Source organism: Perca flavescens, chromosome 22, assembly GCF_004354835.1.
Source record: "Perca flavescens isolate YP-PL-M2 chromosome 22, PFLA_1.0, whole genome shotgun sequence".
In the NCBI taxonomy this organism is placed as follows: domain Eukaryota; kingdom Metazoa; phylum Chordata; class Actinopteri; order Perciformes; family Percidae; genus Perca; species Perca flavescens.
In genome coordinates, this window is record NC_041352.1 from 14,186,682 (window position 1) to 14,192,681 (window position 6,000).

Here is a 6,000-nt window from a genome sequence, read left to right on the forward strand (position 1 = left end):
TGTGTGTGTGTGTCTGCTTCAAATGGAGGCTGCCTTGTCAACCTGTCATGCTTCAAGACAGTAATATCTGAGGTCCCCCCTCTTTGCTCCTCGCCCCATCAGTCAGAAATTGGGAAAGCCAAAATAACGGCACACACTCCAGTCTCTCTTCTCTCTCTCTCTCTCTCTCTCTCTCTCTCTCTCTCTCTCTCTCTCTTTCTTTCTCACTCCATCCCTCTCTCCTGTTGTCTAAGGTTTTCCTGTCACCGAGCCAAAATCTAATTGTTCAAAGCTCTGTCAGCCTCCAACACTTTGATATTTTTTCCCCAGGCTTCAAAAGAGCACGACAACAATAGACTTGTGACTGCAGGGCACGCCGAGGTAGCCAAGGCTATATTAGTTATCACGTCTTTATGTCTTTATATTCGCTGGCATGGCTTGCAGACCTTTACTTGGGGGGGATGGGGAGGGGGAGGGGGGGTGTTCGGAAGGAAGCAGACTTGTTAGTGGTTTCTCAGGTGGCTTGTTCGATGCCCCGGGATATTTTTTTAAGTTTGCAACTGACTTTCCAACACCACCTCAGGTAAAGGGCGTGTACGGTGTCAAAGCTCAAAATGGTGCCGTGTCTGTTCTATGTTTATAGCAGTGTTGAGGTTTCTGTAATTGACACTGTCTTAATGCGTGTCATTTTTACACAATGTTACTTGCCTAACCACAAGACCCAGTCTGTAGTTAAGGGTCTGGGATGATTAAGCCTGCAAAGAACAGACAGGATCACATAATTTGTTACAGATTTAATCTTGGCAACGCTTTAGTAAAACTGCCTCAAAGAGACATTTACCCCTTAATTTCTTTTAATATACCTCCGGTCAAACCCTAATCTTTAAAGCGAGACTACGTAACTTTTGGCAGAACAAATAACACATTCTTCCTCTTGAAATTAGAAAGTTGAGTTCAATACACTGAGTTTTGCTGCTAGAGTTGGGATAACAACAGGTTGGACCAGTAGTTTATGGTGTCTAACGTTAGCTAAAATGACCAAATATTGGGTAAATTGTGCTGTAGCACATTACTTTTTCAGTTTGCTGATTTTATAAAACTTTTCCACTTGTGCTACTGTTACATTAAGCATTTAAGCGAAATGCTAAACTACTGTTCAGCCAAATGCTTCAGAAGAATTATAGCTAAATACATTTACAGCCTAAATAACAGTTTAGCATTTAGCTGTGGCTATCATTCAGCAAAAGTTACATACTAGTAGTCATGCTTTCGGGTAAACTGTCACTCCGGTGTGAAAAGTATCTGTAACTAAAACCGCATCACAAATTGTACCTAATTTGAATGCTGTGTTCACACTGAACTGAAATTGAGCTTCACTGTGTCTTGGTAACTCTCCAACATGAATGAAAATGAAAACAGGAAACACGCAAAATATCCTGTTCAGTTCAGTTTTTTTATTTGATTTTATTTGGAGTAGGAAAAACAGATTTTAACATTATTTAGGTTGAAAATTTTGCCAAATCAGACATATCACACTATCCAATTTAAAGACATCCCTGTTGTTATTTAATTACTTGTAATGTAATTCTGTCAAGGGAACCAGCACTTTACAACAATAAGCTTTAGATTGCGTTACACTTTCTTGTGTTTTACTCCACATAACATTAGTTCACTTTTCACACAACAGTGATCCAATTTCTGTGTTTCTCTGTAACAAGTATTGTTTAGTGTGGAGGTTGCCAGCAGCAGGTTAGCACCTACTCAGCCCTGCTAACATGATATGCATTCACCTCCATGGGGGATATGCTCCGCACGTTCTATTTATGGATGCTGTGTAAAAGGACACTTTACCCTCCAACCCTTCTGTCTGAAAGAGAAATAGACAGAGACCATTGTCATATGTTACATACAGGACAGATTGGGACAAGAGATAGACAAGACATACAGAAATCATGCCTGATGTAACAACACTACTGTTCCTACATCCACCAGGAAAGTAAATACTTCTTCAGATTTCATTTCAGACAATAAGGAGTAACTGTCAGCTCATTTTAATTTGGGAAATTCATCTATTTGCTTAATTGCCAAGGTTAGGTGAGAAGATCATACCACTCTCATATTTGTTTGTCGGTTATGAAGCTACAGCCACAAGATTATTATCTTGGCGTAAATACCAGCAGTAGGAGCTAGCCCGGCTCCCAAATTATTTCTTGGTGACCAGCAACTGGGTCCGGGGACTTCCTTGAGGTGGCGAAAAGACTCCAGAAAGTCCCTGTACCTGGCCAAAAAATGTGGCTTCAGTCCCATACCATATGTAACATTTCTGCATAAAAAAGTCTAAAAATGACCATACCTATGTTAAATATTTTTTTGAGCTGTGTACTTACACTATCCCAAATGTTTCCACCAAATGTCAAACCCAGAGAAATCTTTCTGACACAGGACGTTTCCTTTAGTCCCCTGTCAGTGGCGTCATATAACCTTTCACCTTCTTGTTACTTGTAACTTCTGTCAAAACACAGGCACCCAGATGATACTTTTCACAGTAATTGTAAATCATACAATGTAATAGAAAAAAATACTCATAACTGTAATACTGCTTTTTTTGCCACAAACCATAATTTTGTGATTAATTACATGCCACTTTGCAAAACAGTAATACAGCAGAGACCTTATTTATTGATAAATATCAATATTAATTCAGCTTAACATTACTACAACATGCTGGTTGACAAGTAGCTAACGTTAATGCTAATGCTAATGCTTGGTGGGTAAAATTATAGGGTTAAAACATCGTTCAACACGCTCATAAAGTTATTTTTAGTATAATTGTTTTTACCACAGATAAAAGCAGCACTGGGCTAACTCACAAATATCAGACCCAGGCACCCGAGTCACATCAGTGGCCAGCCATAACGTTAGGTACGTCTCCGTTAGCGCTACTGGTGTTCGTGCCAAAAATCTCCTCCCTGCCGAATTTCTCCCCCCTTCGCATTTAGCTGTCTTTATAATTTAACCTGACAAAAGGTGGGTTAAGCACCAAAATGAATAGTTAAGATTACAGAAAAGTGAAGGGGGAGATCATTCCGGGCAGCTGGGAGCTGTTCAGCTACTGTACAACAGCCATCGAGATTCCCCCGGCAATCCCCACCCACATCCATCTCTCAGCCTCGCTGAGTAGCTAGCTAGCGTTACAACAAACCCCGTCCGCCCGGTCTTGAAAACACCCACAAGGTGGTATTGACATGTGAAACATATTTTGATAGTGTGGGTTTAGCTGCTGGCTAATGTTAGCTTGCTGGCTCACTAGCTAACTGGTCAACTACCAATACAAATTGAATCAAGAAAAACTTAATTATGTTGGGGAAACTGCAGCTATTTTATTAGAATGACATGAATAAACGTTACTAAACGTAACGTGAATAAACTTGAATGGGTAAACTCGTCCGTGAACAGATGCATTATAATCGGTGATGGTGTTTAACAATAAAAACTACAACTTCCGTAATTCCACGCAACTTCCAAACATCATCAAAAGTCTGTGTTTACCATCCATTGTTTTGGTTGAGAGACCCTTGTACGTTTGAGGCCTTTGCAAACCAAGTCCGTATTTTCTACCGAAATTGTTGCATGTTAAAAATAAATAGCACCTCACGTTGTGTCAATCATGTTTATACACCAACTCTGAAACTTTCATCCGTCATGTTGCATCACTAAAGTTTTCGGAAAACAGGTTAATTTTCTGCGTTTTTTCACATCTGTCAAAAGCCTTTAGGGAGTTGTTTGACCACTCAGTGCCACGGTAAACGTCATCTTCCAAAATGGCATCTGATAACTTGATTCACTTTGTTTCTCAGCACAAAGCACTTCACGACAAAATAAAGAATACAGAGATGTGGAATTTAAAGAGAGACTGTGGCAAGTGATTGCAGAACAGATTGAAATTGGGTATGGTACTAATCACAATACAAAGGATATGAAACATTAGACAGTAGTGATTGTGCTCAGGGCAGATAAACAATAGTTTGTCACTCATTCATAATACCTGTTTGGGATTAGCTTTATCAATTACGTAATTAATTCAGTTGCTAGCAGTCTTCGGCCTTTAATAGAATGCAGCCTTGGCCACTGGCGACTCCATTTTGTCTTGTATACAGCATAATAAAAAGCATTGGACTCAGTGTGCAAGGTTTCTTTACGCAACAGTTCTTATCAGAACAAATGTGCAAAGGCCTTTACAGTGTGAGAATACAGTACATTCTCATGTCTGTACACTGTCTAAAAATACAAAAATAAGACCTAAATTGTAATGAACTGGAATTTTCCCTTAGATGTAAAATACATCAAAATACATCATGTTAAATAACTTTGCCCCTTCTCCACCCGTGCATGTAATAAGTAAAGTGACTGCAAACACCTTTACCAGGTAAGAACAATGTGTGAAAATGGTTGTGGGCTCTGACAGGAGCCTTTGTTTTGACTGAGTCTCTTTTCAACTCTGTGGGATTTCCTCCAATATCCCAGAGCTCCCGTTGAACAAGGAGTAGGTAATGGCAGAGCAGCCTAACAAGCTGCTTTCTCCGTCTGAAACCAGACTTTCACTTGCTCTTGCAGAAAATGGCACTTTCATTTGGGATACGGGAGGTTTGGCCCAGGCTTCAGATGCAGTTCGCGGTCAGCTTGCTGGCAGTAGCAGCCAGTCGGTCCCCAGCTCCTCTTCTCCGCCTCGGCAGCTGGGAACAGTGGGAGTTGCGGGCTGCGATTGCTGGCCAGAACAGAGCCGAGGTGAGCTCAGACTTGCTGCTTTTCACTCACTCACCAGGAGCTCTGTTTTTACAAGTCTCTGAACGTGACAGGAAATGGGTTGCAAATGAGCGGTGATGTCCTTCATCAAACACACTACATTTGAATTCTGTTTTCCCAGGATAAATATATCATACAATTACATACTGTATATCCTTATATTCCAAGCTACTGTGTATATAAAGCAGACATTTGGTGGAGATGTAAGTCATCACATAAGAGATATCATGTATATCTGTTAGGTATTGAATATAAAATCTGCATTTATATTCAAGAAACAGTAGAGACAATATTTACACACTAGCTGGCCTTCACATACATTAGAATAAAATCAGCTGTACAGGCAGGAAACAGTATACATATAGATCCCCTCATTCCTCATGGGACACAACTTCCCCTCTCTTGTCTATCTTTCTTTTGCTTGTTCTGCAAGTGAGGGAAGAAAAAGGTGTGGGTGTTTTATGTTTGCATGTTTTAAAAAGACAAACCTGAAATATTTCTGCATTTCGCCACCCTTGTCTCTCTGCCTCCCTGCCCATAGAGCATCTCTGCTTCTCATTATATGCTCATATTTCAAGCAAGCTAAAGCAATAGAGAAAAACATATGCAAAATTTAACATGCTGGGCAATTTCCTTTGATAAGCAATCAGTGTCTGGTACATGTATTATGGAATCAGACGTTGCTTCAGAGCAGATTCACTCCCAAATGCAAAATTATCTTTTTTATCATGTCAGTGAAAACACAAAGGAAAACATAGCGAGAGCAATAAGGGACAGCCTACTGCTCTCACAACAGTGAAGCTCATCCCAGTTCCCCAAACTGAGAAAAGTATGTGGTGTCTTTTGTATTTTGACACATACATACCACTCATTGTTAAACAAAGTCTAGTCGGGAAGAAATCAATTGCGATTCCAGAAGTTTCTTGTTTCTGCTTGTATATTTTTGCAGCAGCTGCAGTAGATATTACACTTTTTGCAAAAAAAGCTGTTTCCCTAGGAAAAAAATCTGAAATCATCTGCATCACCTGGCGATTCATGTGCTTTTGCACAACTCAATAAAACTACATAGACTACGCTGTAAATTATGGATGTCAAGTAAAAGAAATGTGTAAAATTTGATGATTTTCATGCTTTTGTTTATGATCTTCTTTTATACGTTCAGGAGGTTTATTGCCCTACATCATGAAACAATCACAAATGGCCTTTTATAGCTTTAAA